The following is an 18,300-nucleotide window of genomic DNA, read 5'->3' as shown; positions in this document are numbered from 1 at the left end:
TCTCCCAATGTGAGACAATGAAACACGCAGAAAAAGGATCACTTTGGCTTCCAGTAGAGTGAAAGTGTTAGTCACTCAGTCATGTCCAACTCTTTGCGACCCTGTGGGCTGCAGCCCGCCAGGCTCCTCTGTCCATGGAATTCTCCAGGCAAGAGTACTGGAGTGGATTGTCATATCCTTTTCCAGGGGATCTTCCCAACCCAGGGAGCGAACCCGGGTCTCCTGTGTTGCAGACAGATTCTTACCATCTGAGCCACAGGGAAACCAGGAATGAGAGCAAGCTGTCTGAAGTACACGGCCCTGGAAACGAGCAATTTGTCCAGTGAGAGGAGAGGAGCTCAAGTTGTAAGAGGTTGGTTTAAGTGCTTAGCCTGATTTTTTTGTGTTCGTTTAATGTCCGAGCCAGGGCTGGGCCTGGATTCCTGCACTTAAACAGGTTGGTTTTCGTTTACAGTGTCTCATGCGCCCCAGCTGGAGGAATACTTTTTCCTAGTCCACTTTTCCTTTCTCTCACAAAAGGAGTGATAAAAATAGTATAATAACTAGGAAAATGTATCATTTTTCTCCTGTTGCTATAAAAAATTACTGCCAACTTGGTGAATAAAATTTGTTGTCTTAGAGTTCTGTGGGTTAGAAGTCAACGAGGTCTCGATGGGCTAAGAAAAGGAAGGCTTGGGGCTGTGTTCCCTTCTGGAGGTTCTAGGGGAGAATCCATTTCTTTGTCTTTTTTCAGCTTCTAGGGACTACCTGCATTCCTTGGCTTATGGCCACCCTCCTTAAATCTCACCAGCCAGAAAGTACAGACTGAATTCTTACGTGGCTGTCTCTCTGGTTCTCTGAGCCCAAGGAGGGCCCTTCGTTTTAAGGGACTCATGTGATGAGACATGGCCCAGCTGCATAGCGCAGGATAATCAGCTCATTTTAGGGTAAGAGCCTTGTCCTTAATCACATCCCTGTCATGTAGGGTGACATACTCACAGGTTCCAGGCATTAGGATTCCAGGCATTAAATGGTCCTTTTTGAGGACCATTTTTCTGCACCGCCCCCTCAGAGACTGCAGAATATATGGCTGATTTATCAACGTTAAGGGCTTCCCTGGTGGGCCAGCTGGTAAAGAATTCACCTGCAATGAGGGAGACCTGGGTTTGATCCCTGGGTTGGGAGGTTCATAAATCAGAAATTTTGTACTTAAACTCGTGATTGCCAACACAGGCCATGAAATCTTGACCTCATACAGTCATCCCCAAGGATATTAAAATGCCTCATGATCATTAAGGAGGGAAAGTCACATTAGGAAGAAATGTTTTGCCAAGTCAAACGTTCAAGACTCTGAGGGACAGATGTGAGCCTTATAAAGTGACACTGTTCTCAGCTTATTTTAGTGAGAGGCTTACATCAGATGAAGCTAATTAAAACAACTGATTTGGGACTGTGAAAATTCCATGAGTTAACTCCTGTGTGAATGAGCCGGGGCTTGTTTAGAAGCTGAAGAAGGTAGTAGCTAGGCCACTAGGGACCAAAATGTGAGATCTGGTATTCCTGAGTTTTGAATAACACTGTCGTTCATTGATCCAGCATTAAGCCATCTGACTCACAGGACCCAGCAAATGAGCCTTGCTGGTATGCCCTGCTTGATTTCCTAGGAAAGACACAATCTGTTACCATAATCAATATTGCTAGACTTGAGGCCAACAAAATAGTTTCTGTAGTTGTTTATGTCCTGTATTTATCTAGAGTTTTAGCCAATTCCTGGCATATGAACCCATCTGTACTAAGCACAAGATAATTTATATCTAGTAGTGGTTTTTAAACCTTCTGTGATGAACACTAGTGGTAAATGACGCAGAGGATAACATACTCAAGCATGTCACTTTGAGACCAGAAACCTGAAATTACATCTTGCCGTGGTTCTCTCAAAGAAAGGAGATGGAAAGAAAACCAATCGTTTTCCTTCTTAGTTTTGGAATAACTTTCTGGAGGAAAACTAAACAGTATCTTAAGACCCTTATTTAGAAGAAAAGGACTTGTGGATCACCACACATTTCTTTGCAAGAGGTAATTATTTTGACATTGATTCTTTTTGGTTGTAGAGAGGTAAAACTAACTTAGGCTTCTACATGAAAGCGAAATCTGATTTTATGTCATCATGGGCTTTGTCAATCAAAATATCATTAAAGGAAAACTGTTATGTGACAGTGAACTTAAGAATTAAAATCAATGTTATACAGTTTGACAAATGATATAAATAAACCCAAAATATAAATAAATAAAGCCCAGCACCTTTAAACCTTTAAAAAATGCATACAGAATGTTCAAATTAATGCTGAATTTTCCCAGCTAAATTAGATAAGTAAAGATGAAATCTCTGTTTCTTTAAAGAAAAAAAAAAATAACTACTTCACAGAGCAGCTGCCTTCTCTGTGATAGAAGAGACTGTTTAATCTTTAAATCATTTTGAACTGGCTCGGTTGCTTTACTGATCCTTTAACTTTGTTAAAAATTATCTTTAAAGTTTATCTTTGAAAAAAATCAGAGATAAAGGAACTAATGGAGATGAGAGTTTTGAGGTTCTGAATTGTATTTGGTCAGTGGGTGGTGGATAAGATGGAAGGAGACTTCAGAATCAGAAACTTCAAAGGTTGTTATGATTTCTCATTGACTGTTTTGAACACTAGCTCAGGGCTTTATGTCTCGGGGGATTTTCCCAGTAACAGGAGTAAAGGCAATCAGCAAATAAGTGATGGAACTGGGAGATCTCCCTAAGTCTTTCCTGCTCTAAAGGCTTTGCAGATCAGAGCAGTGCAATCTCTGTTCATTTTCCACACTGACCTTGCATTCCCTTGTTTTCAGGGTTTTTTTTTTTTTTTTAATTGCTTTAAATTGACTTCCATCTTTAAAATGGGTCAAACTTGCAAAAAGAAAAGCAATGATTGGAATTATTTCAGGCGAAAATTATGCTATTTTAATTTGTGGAATGCCTCTATTTCTGCCTGTTTCTGCTTTGGATGTGAGGTCTCTATAACAGGACCAGTTTTTTTCATTAACTCCTCTAAAATAGTCAGCTTTGGAGTGAGGATTAATAGAAAGAAAGGGTATCAGTTTTGCATGCAGAATCTGCGGCAGAGGGCAAATAGAAAGATGGGCAGCAGTCCTTGAAATGGCACCAGGGGATCGATGCTGTCTTCTGCATGGGGGCAGAGGATGGGGGGGATGTGTTACCATGGCCACTGCAGTGTGGGACCAGCCAGGAGGTGGGGAGGCTTCATGAGAGTTGTGCCCCCGGCCTGGTGCTTCCTGTCTGTCCTAGAGGGCTTTCTCCACGAAGGGTGCGAGAGAGGGGAGGCACCCGGAGACCTGTCAGGCAGCCTTCAGCATTCATAAGTTTAGGAATGAGCTCACCAGCCCAAAGAAAGAAAGAAAAAAAGAAAGTGAAGTCACTCAGTTGTGTCCAACTCTTTGCGACCTCATGGACTGTAGCCCACCAGGCTCCTCCATCCATGGAATTTTCCAGGCAAGAGTACTGGAGTGGGTTGCCATTTCCTTCTCCAGGGGATCTTCCTGACCCAGGGATTGAACCTGGGTACCACCAGCCCAAAGGCTTCTATACATTCAGACCTTCCATAACAAATATGTATCATAGTTTAGAGGAATGTGACTTATCATTGGAATATCAGAGCACGCAAGGAGTCAGGTGGCATGGTTTCCCTTACTGGCAAAGGTCAGGCTTGTCCTCTTCAATCAGGATGCAGTCTCAGTAATTACTATTGAATGCCCTCACGTCTGTGATGGTACAGCAAGCGCAATGCAGAATTCATCAAAGGGCAGAGTGACCTCAAATTTCAAGGAGTTGCCGGTAAAGGACAGAATAACATATAATGAGAATAGCTTTCTTATCACTTCATAATTATTGTTTTATTTTCATGTTAATTTTTGCCAAGTGGCAAATTCCAGTTTGCCAGGTTGGGACTTAATTAATTCATTTTATTTGCATTTTACTAAAACGTAAACTTTTCTGAAATTGTATATATGAACTGATATATTTACTTGATGGCAGACTTATTGTTATCCTGCTAGGTTTTGTACTCCTTACTTATCTTTTAGTTCCATTTGCCTGACTTTAAAACACTCACCTTTCTCTTACATTCTATCATAAAATGTCTTTTTCGTACGCACCCACATACCCGGCACACACACCCAGAGTTACTCTACAGTGGACGAGTCCTGACCTAGTCCTTCTCTTTACTCTTGTTTCCATCTTCCTTCAGCCTCTCAATAACATTTGTTTTAAGCACCTCAAATCCGATTTCTTGAAACCCTACTGAGTATAAAGCATCGTGTGCCCAGCGAGGCCCCTGCCCCTCCCTTGCCCCCCTGCAGTCCCTTGCCTGTATAGTTATTGGCGTTTCCTTCCAATGGGTAGGAGGTTGGTGAGATTAAAGGGTACAGTGGGCAGAGGGAAGGGATGTGGTTGGTTATGGAGAGAAATTGAAGTTAGAATTTCTGTATCAGGAAAAGGGGAATGGAAGCAGAGCACTGAGATTGTGCTGGGAAATCGGAGCCCTGTTAGGTCCATCGGACCAAGAAAAGCAGCAGCAGCAGCAGAATTGTTTTGTGTTTTATTAGGCCTTTTATGGTGAGCAAAATAGTTTGCAATATGTACACACAGAAACTTCTGCATTGAGTTACCAGTTTATCCTTTTCAACGAATGAAAATTTAAGTTTATAAACCTCAGAACTTTACATTTCTTGTACATCACTACAATTATTTCACGATCCTGCTAATTCTCTGGTCATCATTTCTCTATCTTGGGTGCTAAATTTTTTAAATAAGTCCCTATATTCTATTTAGAAACAGACTGTGTTTTCTAAATAAATCTTAGAGAGGAAGATGTTCTTATGCCAAGATTCAAATACACTGAAATTGATAATTACCTAGATTCAGTTCAGTTCCATTCAGTTCAGTCACTCAGTCGAGTCTGATTCTTTGGGACCCAATGAACCGCAGCATGCCAGGCCTCCCTGTCCATTGCCAACTCCCAGAGTTTACTCAAACTCATGTCCATTGAGTCGGTGATGCCATCCAACCATCTTATCCTCTGTCCTCCCCTTCTCCTCCTGCCCTCAATCTTTCCTAGCATCAGGGTCTTTTTAAATGAGTCATCTCTTCCTATCAGGTGGCCAAAGTATTGGAGTTTCAGCTTCAAGATCAGTCCTTCCAATGAACACCCAGGACTGATTTCCTTTAGGATGGACTGGTTGCATCTCCTTGGAGTCCAAGGGATTCTCAAGAGTCTTCTCCAACACCACAGTTCAAAAGCATCAATTCTTCAGCATTTAGCTTTCTTTATAGTCCAACTCTCACATCCACACATGACTACTGGAAAAACCATAGCCTTGACTAGACGGACCTTTGTTGCCAAAGTAATGTCTCTGCTTTTGAATATGCTATCTAGGTTGGTCATAACTTTTCTTCCAAGGAGTAAGCATCTTTTAATTTCATGGCTGCAACCACCATCTGCAGTGATTTTGGAGCCCCAGAAAAATAAAGTCTTCCACTGTTTCCACTGTTTCCCCATCTATTTGCTGTGAAGTGGTGGGACCAGATGCCATGATCTTCATTTTCTGAATGTTGAGCTTTAAGCCAACTTTTTCACTCTCCTCTTTCACTTTCATCAAGAGGCTCTTTAGTTCTTCACTTTCTGCCATAGGGTGGGTGTCATCTGCACATCTGAGGTTATTGATATTTCTCCCGGCAATCTTGATTCAAGCTTGTGCTTCTTCCAGTCCAGCGTTTCTCATGATGTACTCTGCATATAAGTTAAATAACACAGTGACAATATACAGCGTTGACGGACTCCTTTTCCTATTTGGAACCAGTCTGTTTTTCCATGTCCAGTTCTAACTGTTGCTTCCTGACCTGCATACAAATTTCTCAAGAGGCAGGTCAGGTGGTCTGGTATTCCCATCTCTTTCAGAATTTCCCACAGTTTATTGTGATCCACACAGTCAAAGGCTTTGGCATAGTCAATAAAGCAGAAATAGATGTTTTTCTGGAACTCTCTTGCTTTTTCCATGATCCAGCGGATGTTGGCAATTTGATCTCTGGTTCCTCTGCCTTTTCTAAAACCAGCTTGAACATCTGGAAGTTCACGGTTCATGTATTGCTGAAGCCTGGCTTGGAGAATTTTAAGCATTACTTTACTAGGGTGTGCTGCTGCTGCTGCTAACTCACTTCAGTCTTGTCCGACTCTGTGCGACCCCATAGACGGCAGCCCACTAGGCTCCCCCGTCCCTGGGGTTCTCCAGGCAAGAACACTGGAGTGGGTTGCCATTTCCTTCTCCAATGCATGAAAGTGAAAATTGAAAGTGAAGTCGTTCAGTCGTGTCCGACTCCTAGTAACCCCATGGACTTGCCACCTACCAGGCTCCTCCATCCATGGGATTGTCCAGGCAAGAGTACTGGAGTGGGGTGCCATTGCCTTCTCCTTTACTAGTGTGTGAGATGAGTGCAAGTGTGCAGTAGTTTGAGCATTACCTTCTAACGTGTTAGTTCTGTGATGATTTTTCCAGGTAGGTTGAACTGCTATTGAAAGACTGATTGTGCAAAACTAGAGCTTGGAATTTGTCCAGACTTAGTAAAATGTTGAAAATTTGAAGAATAATTGATTTTTCTAGTCAGAATATTTTTCACTGCATCAATCTCCTGTATTGATTTGGTTTGCAATCTATGGTCTTCTGTGTTATATAGATATTTCACTGTTTTATCTGTCTGAGGTTTCAATATTTGGATTTTTTTTCATCTTTACAGTAATGTCAAAGATATGTAGGGTTTAGTGGTTTTTAAACTTGGGATTTGGCAAAAAAGTAAAGATCATTCTTGATGAAAGCTTTCACTGAGTTACAAAGAGATGTGTACTTTGCCTCCTTGACAGCCAGTAATTATCAGATTTCAGTTACTTTTCCGAGGTGTTTATCCTGAGTTGAAGGCTTCCCCTATTGATGACCTGAATCATGAATTAACTCTCATGGTCATCCAGTCGTTTACTTCAGCAGTCAGTCTGCTAGTCTGCATAAAATTGCTGTTACTGCAGGACATATATTTTTTGTCACAAAAGTAATATGGAGCTCAGAGAATTAAGGTGTTCCCCGCCTCCAGGGACTTAAATTAGAGTGGGAGAGATGAGAACACAAGGAGTATGCAATCAGACTGATTCAAACACCCCTATTTTTTGCCCCCCACTTCACAGCAAAACTGCTCATGTAGGAGTGCAGTTCATCTCCTAACTTGTCTTTAGTACACTTCTTTCAAAACCCACCTCTCCAATAAAACTGCTTCAGTCAGGATCATGAGTGGCTTTAGTCACACCAGGGTCGGTTCTCAGTCCTCTCAGTCTGGGGCTTGTAGGTATCATTTGAAGCAGGTGGTCTTTTTCTACTCCTTCAAGCACCGTCTCTTCTGGTTTTGCTTCAGCTTAACTTGCAGTTCTTTCCAGTCTGCTGGTTCTTCATCTTGCTGACTCTGAAAGTGAGTATATTCTAACTGAAGTCCCCGGTCCTGGTCTCTTCTCTGTTGAAACTCACTCTTCCCATGAGAGTGGGCAACTCATCCGGTCTCTTTCTTGGCTTTAAGCTCCATAATACGCTGACAGTTTCCAGATTTACATTTCTCATCTGAACCTCTCTCTTGGACTTGAAACAGCATATTTCCACTTGGGATAATCTAATGGGCATCTTAAATATAACATGTCCCAAACTCCTGATGATACCCTATGTCCAGCCTACAGTCTTTACCGTATCAGTTATCTGACAAATACTCTGTTACCATTTTGAGATATGCCTTTCCAGGTGTAGGTGGGAGTGTATTTTTTATTCCTCACTACCACTCATGAGATAGTTTTGTGTGCATTGTTTTCTTTCTCTGACTCCATCTCACCCCCTTTACTATGAACATGCTTCTATATACCCTTATATATTCTTTGGAAATCTAGTTTTCAGTAGCTACTTGGTTGTACCATCATTTACTAACTAACATTTTCGGTGAATATTGCATTGCCTTCCATGACTTACTACTAAAATTTAAACTATGACTTGTATACCCGTTACATTTAGTATCCTTGTTACAAAAAGAAAGAAAAAACAACTTCATCATTTCAGTTCTGCACTATCCCAACATGGTCGCCACAGACCGCATGTAGCTGTTGAGTGCTCAAGCATGGCTGGCTCAATAACCTGTACTATATAAAATGTAAAATATAGATTTCAAAGACTTAGTTTGAAAAAAAAACTTAATACTTTTTTGTATTACTTGTTGAAATATTTTCTTTCATTGGACTAAATAAGATATACTTTAAAAATTGACTTCATCTTTGTCTTTTAACTTTTTAAAATGTGACTATCAGAAAATTAAAAATATGTGTGACTCATATTATGTTTCTTTGGACCAATGCTGTTTTAATCACTCAGCTCAAAAACTTTGGAGTCATCCTGTCTTCTTCTCTTCCTTGTATACTCCATATTCTGTTAGTGCTACATGCAGAATATATCCAGACTCTGACCACTTTTCACCCCCATACTATGCCCATTCAAGTCCAAGCCATCATTAGATTTTGCTTAGATTCTTGAAATAGCCGTTAACTTGGCTCCAGGCTCCTGCTGTCTGATCTCAATATAGTGGCCAAAGTGACTTTTGAACCACATGTCAGGTCATGTCTCTCCTCTCCTCAAAACCTTCCGATGGCTTCTCATCTTATTCACAGTAAAAGTCAAGTCCTAACAAAGCTGATGCCCATCTATCCCTTGGACTTTATTTCTACATAATTCTTCCTGTCATAAGCCAAACATGTACCCCACTTGGATCTTATATTTCCGCTTCCCAACCTGGAGTGCTCTTCCCCCAGGTAGCTGCCAGGGCCTGTGCTTTTATTTCCTCCAGGTTTTTGCTTCTCTGTGAAACATGTGCTGAATCCCTTGTTTAGAGTTAGGAGCCTACTTTGCTCAACAGCACACCAACAATGCCTAACTCCTTTTCTTGCTTTTCCCTTCTTCTTTGCATTTGTTAATATCTAACAATATATATTTCACTTTGTTGTAGTTTAGTTGCTAAGTTGTGCCTGAATCCTTGCAACCTCAGGAACTGCAGCATGCCAGACTCCCCCGTCCTCCAATATCTGTCAGAGTTTGCTCAAATTCGTATCCATTGAGGTGGTGATGTTATCTAGCCATCTCATCCTCCGTTGCCTCTTTCTCCTTTTTCCTTCGGTCTTTGCCAACAAGAGCATCTTTTCCAGTGAGTCGGCTCATCACATTAGGTGGCCTAAGTATTAGAGCTTCAGCTTTAGCCTCAGTCCTTCCAATGAATATTCAGAGTTGATTTCCTTTAGGATGGACTGGTTTGATCTCCTTGGTGTCCAAGGGACTCAAGAGTCTTCCCTAGCACCCCAACTTGAAAGCATCCCTTCTTGGGCACTCAGCCTTCTTTATGGTCCAACTCTCACATCTGTACATGACTACTGGAAAACCCATAGTTTTGACTATACAGACCTTTGGCAGTGAAGTGATCTCTTTGCTTTTTAATATGCTGTCTAGGTTTGTCATAGCTTTCCTTCCAGGGAGCAAATGTCTTTTAATTTCATGGCTGCAGTTACTATCTTCAGTGATTCTGGAGCCACCCAAAAATAAAGTCTGTCACTGCTTCCACTTTTTCCTCTTCTATTTGCCATGAAGGATACCATGATCTTAGTTTTTTAATCGAATTTGTTTTCTGTCTTTCTCCATGAGAGCATAATTTCTCTGAGGGCAAGAACCTTTGTTTTATTCACTGTTATATCTATAGCTTTAAAAACAATGCTTAGCACATATTAGGTGATAGTATGTATAGTGTGTGTAGTAACTACTTGCTACTATGTATAAGTATGTATCTATAGTGTAGTAACTACTTGTTGAATAGATGAGTAATTGAATTTATTAGTACTACAAGCATTGTAGTGATTTGATGAGAATAAGGATGGGCGTTTGGGGGCATAAGACCACTACTTCTTCCTAAACTGAAATTAACTAGAAGGAGAAAAGACTGGATGGTCGGGGTAGGGCGTTGTTGAAGAGGGACAAATCCTGGGCCAAAGCGTCTATATTTACTTCAGTGGAAAATAAAGTGCCATTAAAATTCTTTAAACTGCAGATTGAAGTTTACTCTCATAGCAGAGAGAGTAGACAGATTGACAGACAGTTAATAACAGTGCATGAAAGAATCATTGATCAGATTGTGGAGAGAGTGTCAAATGGATAATGCAGTCATGCAGTTGAGAAAAGGAAAGATCCCACCTCTCCCTCACCCTTCCCCTGTATCCTCTCTTCTCTCCACTGCCGAACTGCTACCTACTTCTTCACTTCTCACTTGGTTATACTGCTGCCCACTTCTGCACTTTCCATCCTCTCATTCACTCTTTTCAACCCGATCCAAACCTAAAACTGTTGTGTAAAAAGTCAATAATCACCATCAAATGACTCAACATAAAATGCCCTTTTCAGACCGTATCCCAAACAACCTCTTGGGAGCATTTGACCCTGTTGATCACCATTCCCAAGAGGTGGGTATCGTGAGGAAGCCTGATGAACTGTGAAGCATCCCTGCCTTTCCACATGCTAGCCCTGTTCGCTATATTCTTCCCCTCTCTTTATTTGTCCCAGTGAAAGGCCACGTATCCCTCGCAGAGTCTCCCCCTAAATCCCAACAAGATTAATTCTTGCCTCCTCTCTGCCACCAGTCATGCACCTTGTTCATGTATCTTATGTGTGACTTTGTGTGGCATTCTTTGGCATTGCCTTTCTTTGGGATTGAAATGAAAACTGATTTTCCAGTCCTGTGGCCACTGCTGTTTTCCCAGTTTGCTGGCATTTTGAGTGCAGCACTTTCACAACATCATGTTTTAGGATTTGAAACGGCTCAACTGAATTCCATCACCTCTGCTAGCTTAGATCATAGTGATGCTTCCTAAGGCCCACTTGACTTCACATTACAGGATGTCTGGATCTAGGTGAGTGATCACACCAACATGGTTATCTGGGTCATGAAGATCTTTTTTGTATAGTTTTTCTGTGTATTCTTGCCACCTCTTCTTAGTATCTTCTTCTTCTGTTAGGTCCGTACCATTTCTGTCCTTTATTGAGCCCATCTTTGCATGAAATGGTCCCTTGGTATTTCTAATTTTCTTGAAGAGATCTCTAGTCTTTCCCATATTATTGTTTTTAGTCTTTCCCATTCTGTTTAGTGCTCATAAATCTTGATATCATCAACATTTGTGTATACGCATAGCTTTTCTCAAGTTTCAAAACATAACTAAAACTTTGAACTTGGTATGAATCTCTGAACTTACTCAGTAATCCTTCCTGCCAGAAATTTGTTGCTTGTGCGAGAGTGAAGACAAAGGAGAGCTTTATTCCTTTCTGCTCACTTGCACGTCCCAGTCATAAGTTCAGTTCAGTTTAGTCGCTCAGACGTGTCCAGCTTCTCCCTAAACCTCCAGAGCAGAAGCGCCAACTTTATGTTTGTACTCTTACATTTTCCGTTTCAGTGATGAAATAAGGTGAGTCTTAGAATAAATTTGTTTATGATAACAATAGCAAACAGAAAAACAAAGTAGACCAGCAGTGAAACAACCCAGTATCATTTGAGAGAAAAGGGAACAGGGTGGCCCTTGCTAGAAAAGTTCTGAAGTTCTTTATTCCTTTTAGTGAAATAAGTGTTTATAATGATATAAGAATGTATTAATAATATAGTACTGTGTGATTATCAAGTAAAATATAAAATTGCATATTTATAAATTTGTAAATTTTTTAACTTTATTAAATTTGTGTGGGATTACTATTGTGCTTAGTCACTCAGTCATGTCTGACTCTTTGTGATCCCAGGTAGCCCACCAGGCTCCTCTCTCCCTGGAGATTCTCCAGGCAAGAATTCTAGAGTGCTTAGCCATTCTCTTTTCCAGGGGATCTTCCCAATTCAGGGATCAAACCCAGGTCTCCCACATTGCAAGCAGATACTTTACCGTCTGAGCCACCAGGGAAGCCATATATTTAGTTGTCTAAAATATTTAGGTGCCCACAATATTTGAATACAATTTTAACTTTAAATTTTCACATCTTCACTTTTGTGTATATAATCCTTTAATATACTAGAACTGCCTTCGAGAAAGAGTATACATAGAACTGTGGCAAAATAATATTTTGGAGAGAATATTCATGTTGTTATTAGATTTTATTCTAAATTGACAGTACTCTTTTTTGATTTGTTTTGTTTTCTGGCCAGTACTGTATATGGAAATTTCTCCTTTCACTTATGAAAGAAAGTACGTGTTCTGTCTCTTGTACTCTGTGAAATGTGCAGCTTTGGCAGTTACCCTGGATGGTTTTGCTGGAGTAATTAAAACACAGATGGAGCTCATTTCTTTCCCAAGTGTTTGATTGGCAGATACTTTGTGATCAACACTCCTTTCAGCTGAACACGTCGGCACCATCTGCCTTCAGTTGACTTAGTGACTGGTCGCAGCAGAGTTTCCTGATCATCACATGGGCCACTTTAAATAGCGTGTATTTCTCTTGCTGAAGCCATCAGATGATTTATGAAAAAATTACATACAATATATAAGAATTTTCATGAAGTTGGTGTGCAACTTAATGAAATACTCATAAATATTTTTTGAATCTACTATTCTCTTGCTCTGATTAAAATATTTAAAGCATAAAATAAATCACTCATCTTAAAAAGTTGACATTTCTAGACAAAGTTAGCTGATTGTTAGAGATTATTTCAGATCGGGGTCCTGTGTTTTGAACCATCAGCGCAAGTACTAATTACAAATAAAACACACTGTATTATGCCGTCCCCAAACCCAACACAAATAGCACAGAAGGATTTGCTAACTTTAAACATTTTTATATTTATTACCTCTGGAAATAGTTCTTTATTACTGTTGGAAATTGCTTCTTTATTTAAACATCAGGATAAGAATTAGATAGAAATTTAGGTTCATTCAGTTTAGTTGCAAGTAAGTGGATGCGGGTTGATTATTTTGTGGAAGAGCATACATTCAAGATATGGAAAGAATGGCTTTTTAACAAAAAGAAAGAGATAATTATTTTATTTATCCTAGAAATATGTTTTCAAAGGTGTGCTTGTGCAAACATATAGTCTAGAGTTATGAGGAATACACATTTATTATGCATAAAACATGAATTCTGTATATAATTAATTAATGGAAAACTTTTATGTCCAAATGGATACATAGTTATGTCTGTTGCTGCTAAGTCGCTTCAGTTGTGTCCAACTCTGTGCGACCCCATAGACGTCAGCCCACCAGGCCCCCCCGTCCCTGGGATTCTCCAGGCAAGAACACTGGAGTGGGTTGCCATTTCCTTCTCTAATGCATGAAGGTGAAAAGTGAAAGTGAAGTCTTCAGTCGTGTCCGACTCTTAGCAACCCCATGGACTGCAGCCTACCAGGCTCCTCCGTCCATGGGATTTTCCAGGCAAGAGTACTGGAGTGGGGTGCCATTGCTTTGACTGCCAAGATGCAAAACATGCTATGGAGTACTTATGCGGGAAACTGAAAGAATACGACTATTCCTTCCAGAATGTTGGAACAAAGAATGAAGCAATGAGATTGAGAAACATTCTAAAGAACCCTGGAATACATTCACTGCCTTTGGTTTCTTTGGAAACACAGTTTTGGTAAAGGGCAGGACCAACTTGGGACTTTGGCAAGAATTTTAAGATAAATTTATGAAGCTTATCACTCCATGTGAAGTGAAAAATAGGATGAATTTTGAAGGTGAACCAACAGCAAAGAAGGAAAATAATTACGAATGTGTAGAAATGTATCATCTCCTAGTGCCAGAAATTTCTAAAGATAAACTTTGAATTAGCTTCTTATTTTGTCTGAATATGTAATCACCTCTATTCAAGCTTGGAACTTTTCAAGGTAAGGAGTGGGGTTGGGAAGAAAGAGTTTAAACTTTATTTGAAATGCATTTCAGTTTATTTGGTAAACATTTATCCTAAGATGTCTACATTCTCCCGAGGGGAAGGATATGACTAATTTTGATACAACAGACTAGGATGTGTCCCATAAACAGGGCACTGCAGAAGTTCCAATAAGGGAGTTCCCAAATTGTGAGGAGCCCCCAACCACCAGCACATAAATATATATGCTCATTCACTTGGTTCTCCTGCTCTAACTTTCTGTGTCTTCTTCCCCAACCTGTTTCTTCTTCCTGTGCCAGTTTTATTGTGTTAACATTTGCTGTATAGTTTTGCATTTGTATACACCCTTCTTATGGAGAAGGAAATGGCAACCCACTCTAGTGTTATTGCCTCGAGAATCCCAGGGACTGGGGAGTCTGGTGGGCTGCCGTCTATGGGGTCACACAGAGTCGGACATGACTGAAGTGACTTAGCAGCAGCAGCACACCCTTCCTATATTATGGTTGTATAATACGAATAGAATTGATGCTTTTGAACTGTGGTGTTGGAGAAGACTCTTGAGAGTCCCTTGGACTGCAAGGAGATCCAACCAGTCCATCCTAAAGAACATCAGTCCTGGATGTTCATTGGAAGGACTGATGTTGAAGTTGAAACTCCAATACTTTGGCCACCTCATGCGAAGAGCTGACTCATTGGAAAAGACTCTGATGTTGGGAAAGATTGAAGGCAGAAAGAGAAGGGGACGACAGAGGATGAGATGGTTGGATGGCATCACTGACCCAATGGACATGGGTTTGGGTAGACTCTGGGAGTTGGTGATGGACAGGGAGGCCTGGGGTGCTGCGGTTCATGGGGTCAAAAAGAGTTGGACACAACTGAGCGACTTTCACTTCACTTCACTACTGTGTGTCTGATGCTTTTCGAAATGCATTCTCATTTCCTCCTCAGCTTATTTTGCAAATGAGGAAACTACCTAAAATAACTCACTCAAATCAGTAGAAGGATTGGGGGTCCTCTAGACAGACTGACTCCAGATGAATGCGGTTCCAGCGCTGTTTCAACCCGTGAGGCTCCTAGAATTGCCCTGAGTGTAAAGAATTGAGTGTCCCCTCTACCCTCAACCCTGCTGGATTAAACCCAAGAAAGGGGCCACAGAGGCTAAGAAAGACAGCCTCCAGGGGAGACATTAAAGTAAAAAGAGGGTCAAGGAGCTGAGAAGGGCAGTTACAGTCCAGAGAGGCTGGGTGGGGAGAGCCTGTTTATACTCTGCTTCCCTGGCACAGCTCCCACTGTTGGTACACAGACTGCCTGCCAGTCTTGCCTGTCAGCTCCCACCACCTCGTGCCACTCTGTGCCCCTCTAACCTGTGTCCGTGGGCTTCCCTGGTGGCTCAGAGGGTAAAGCATCTGCCTGTAATACAGCAGTCCCGGGTTCGATCCCTGAGTCAGGAAGATCCCCTGGAGAAGGCAATGGCACCCCACTCCAGCACTCTTGCCTGGAAAATCCCATGGACGGAGGAGCCTGGCAGGCTATAGTCCTTGGGGTTGCAAAGAGTCCGGCACGACTGAGCAACTTCACTTTCTTTTACTTTTCACCTATGTCTATTCTGAAGGCCAACAGGCAGCTGAGAGACAGGTAAGGAAGAATATTCCCAAGTGGAACACAAGTTTCCCTTCATTAATTTTTTTTCCAATAAAAGGATTTCTGAACACCCGGACTAAATATGGAATGAGATGTGCAAAATTGAACCTCCTCCTTCAAATACGATAGAAGGTGCACAGGTCTGAGAGGGCGTTTCTTTGTCTCAGTCCCAGGTCTTACATTAACTTTCTCTGGTTTCTTTATTTCCTTGTGGGAAAGGAGGGAACAGGGTTAAAAATTCTAGCTGCTGCTACTGCTGCTAAGTCGCTTCAGTCGTGTCTGACTCTGTGCGACCCCATAGATGGCAGCCCACCAGGCTCCCCCGTCCCTGGGATTCTCCAGGCAAGAACACTGGAGTGGGTTGCCATTTCCTTCTCCAGTGCATGAAAGTGAAAAGTGAAAGTGAAGTCGCCTAGTCGTGTCTGACTCTTAGCGACCCCATGGACCACAGCCTACCAGGCTCCTCCGTCCATGGGATTTTCCAGGCAAGAGTACTGGAGTGGGGTGCCATTGCCTTCTCCAAAGTTCTAGAGTCCCCACAAATTCTGAAAAAAAAGTCTGGTGATAAGGGGCTAATAGTCTATCTGAGCAGACATGAGAAATGCATGTAAACAGTTAAATATAGGGAAGAGCTGACATCTGTTGAAAGAAATAACAATAGAGGCTGCCCATGTGGATGTGGAAATTGATTGGAGTGGAAGTTGCTTCCTGACATGGTGGTTACTCATTAAACTGTACTCATTAAACTGTATATCTAAGGTGCGCATTAAAAATAAAGTACACTCAAAAATAAAGCAAAGCAAAAAAACATATAATGATACATAAGGGCTAAAAGTTTTCGAGAGGTACTACATTAGGAAGCTGGTCTAAGCCCAGTAACAGAGGCTGGTTTATATGTGTAAACTATTATTTTGCTTCCTTAAATATTTTTGTTTCATGAAATATGTTTGAGATTTTTTGATTTTTCTTTTTCCTTTTAAAAGTCTTTTAAAAATTGCATCACATTTTTCTTTGTCCTCCCTTTTTTCTTTTTTTAAAATTAGCTGCTGCCATTTCTTCAAATGACCCTTCTTAGTCTCTTTCTTTTTTAAAATCTGGCAGTGACTGTGTGAAGCTTATACATCTAGACAGTTCTTGGCACATAGTTAACACTTCATAAATATTAGTTACACAGAACCGTTGAGTTTATTTCACTATTGTGCTTCAGCATGCTACATGTTTTTCTGTTTAATCAATTAAAACTCCATCTACTTTTTTTTTATTCTTTTTGTATAGAGATATGTTAGTATGCTTTTGAGTATTCATTAAAAATTTTCCTTGGTTCTTTCTTATTTAAAATTCTTGTCTTTGTTAAAAATCTTGAACGGTTATTTTACTGCCTCCTGTCACCCTGGTGGTCAGCTAATTTATCCAGGGATGCAGAAAGCAAATTAAGAGTGATGGTGCTTGAAACGGATTCTTTTGTTATATCCTGTCTAAAAGTTAAAAGAGTGATTGGCCATGTATGATCTGCTGTGTTAGGTGACACCAGTATTAGAATATAATATAATCAAAATGCATACTAAAATGTCCTGCATTAAACAAGATGGAAAGATTGAAGGAAGGGGAAGAGATGTAAGAAGTTGGAATAATGCTCATCTTAAAAAATGAAATATTTGGACTTCCCTAATGGTCCAGCAGCTAAGACTCCGTGCTCCCAATGCAGGGGGCCTAGGTTCGACCCCTAGTAAGGAAATTATTCATAGATCCCACATGCTGTAACTTAAGAGTTCTCGTGCCCCAACCAACTGAGACCTGGCATAGTCAAATAAATAAATGTTTTTAAAACATGAAGTATTAAGTTTGTTAAGAAATGGAAGATAAGGGAGGGCTGATCATTTTCTGCATTGCTGTGGTGTCCCTTCCATTCTGTACTATCCCAATGCCATTGACATGGTTGCCCAATCACGGTTTTGCTTGTTTGAATTCATTTTGGGCCATTCTGATTTAGTCTTGATTATTTTTGGCATTCTTTTTCTCCTCAGTCCCCTAAATTCTTAAAAGTTCATTCTCAGTGTTGCTTACTTCCAAATTTGAAAGGCAGACTGACCCTAGAGAATGAGGGTAAGAACAGAAACTGAAGCAGTGGTCTGCTGTGCTGTGCTTAGTCGCTCAGTCACGTCTGACTTTTTGCGACCTCATGAACTCCTGCCAGGCTCCTCTGTCCAGGGGATTCTCCAGGCAAGAATACAGGAGTGGGTTGCCATGCCCTTCTCCATTGGGTTGCTCTGCCCTCCTCCAGGGGATCTTCCCAATCCAGGGATTGAACCCAGGTCTTCCACATTGCTGGCGGAATCTTTACCATCTTGGCCACCAGTGAAGCCCAAGAATACTGGAGTGGGTAGCCTATCCCTTCTCCAGGGAATCTTCCTGACCTAGGAGTTGAACTGGGTTCTCCTGCACTACATGCAGATTTTTTTTTTACCTGCTGAGCTACCAGGGAAGCCCCAAACAGTGGCATAAGTATGAGGAATTGGGATGTGGCAGAAAAAACTGAGGTGGGCAGGGTGGACCGTGGTTTGGTCCTGGAAGGCAGTGCCTGACTTCCCATTCTCCAGCAGGTAAAGGTAGGCTGGATCCATTTCCTTAGGCACGCAAGAACGAGGAGGATTGAAGCTCAGTAACTTATAACCCTGGCTCCCA

At 41.1% G+C, this 18,300-nt stretch overlaps 1 protein-coding gene across 13 annotated transcripts in view; it reads left to right on the top strand.

Moving 5' to 3' along the window:
- Positions 1 to 18,300, top strand: part of PAM (peptidylglycine alpha-amidating monooxygenase) — a 315,491-nt gene that overhangs the window by 63,787 nt on the left and 233,404 nt on the right. The gene's annotated exons all lie outside the window — the stretch shown is intronic.

Source organism: Bubalus bubalis, chromosome 9 (genome assembly GCF_019923935.1).
Source record: "Bubalus bubalis isolate 160015118507 breed Murrah chromosome 9, NDDB_SH_1, whole genome shotgun sequence".
Classification (NCBI taxonomy): Eukaryota; Metazoa; Chordata; class Mammalia; order Artiodactyla; family Bovidae; genus Bubalus; species Bubalus bubalis.
Note: the sequence above shows the minus strand (reverse complement) of the source record. Positions and strands in the feature narration are given on the sequence as shown.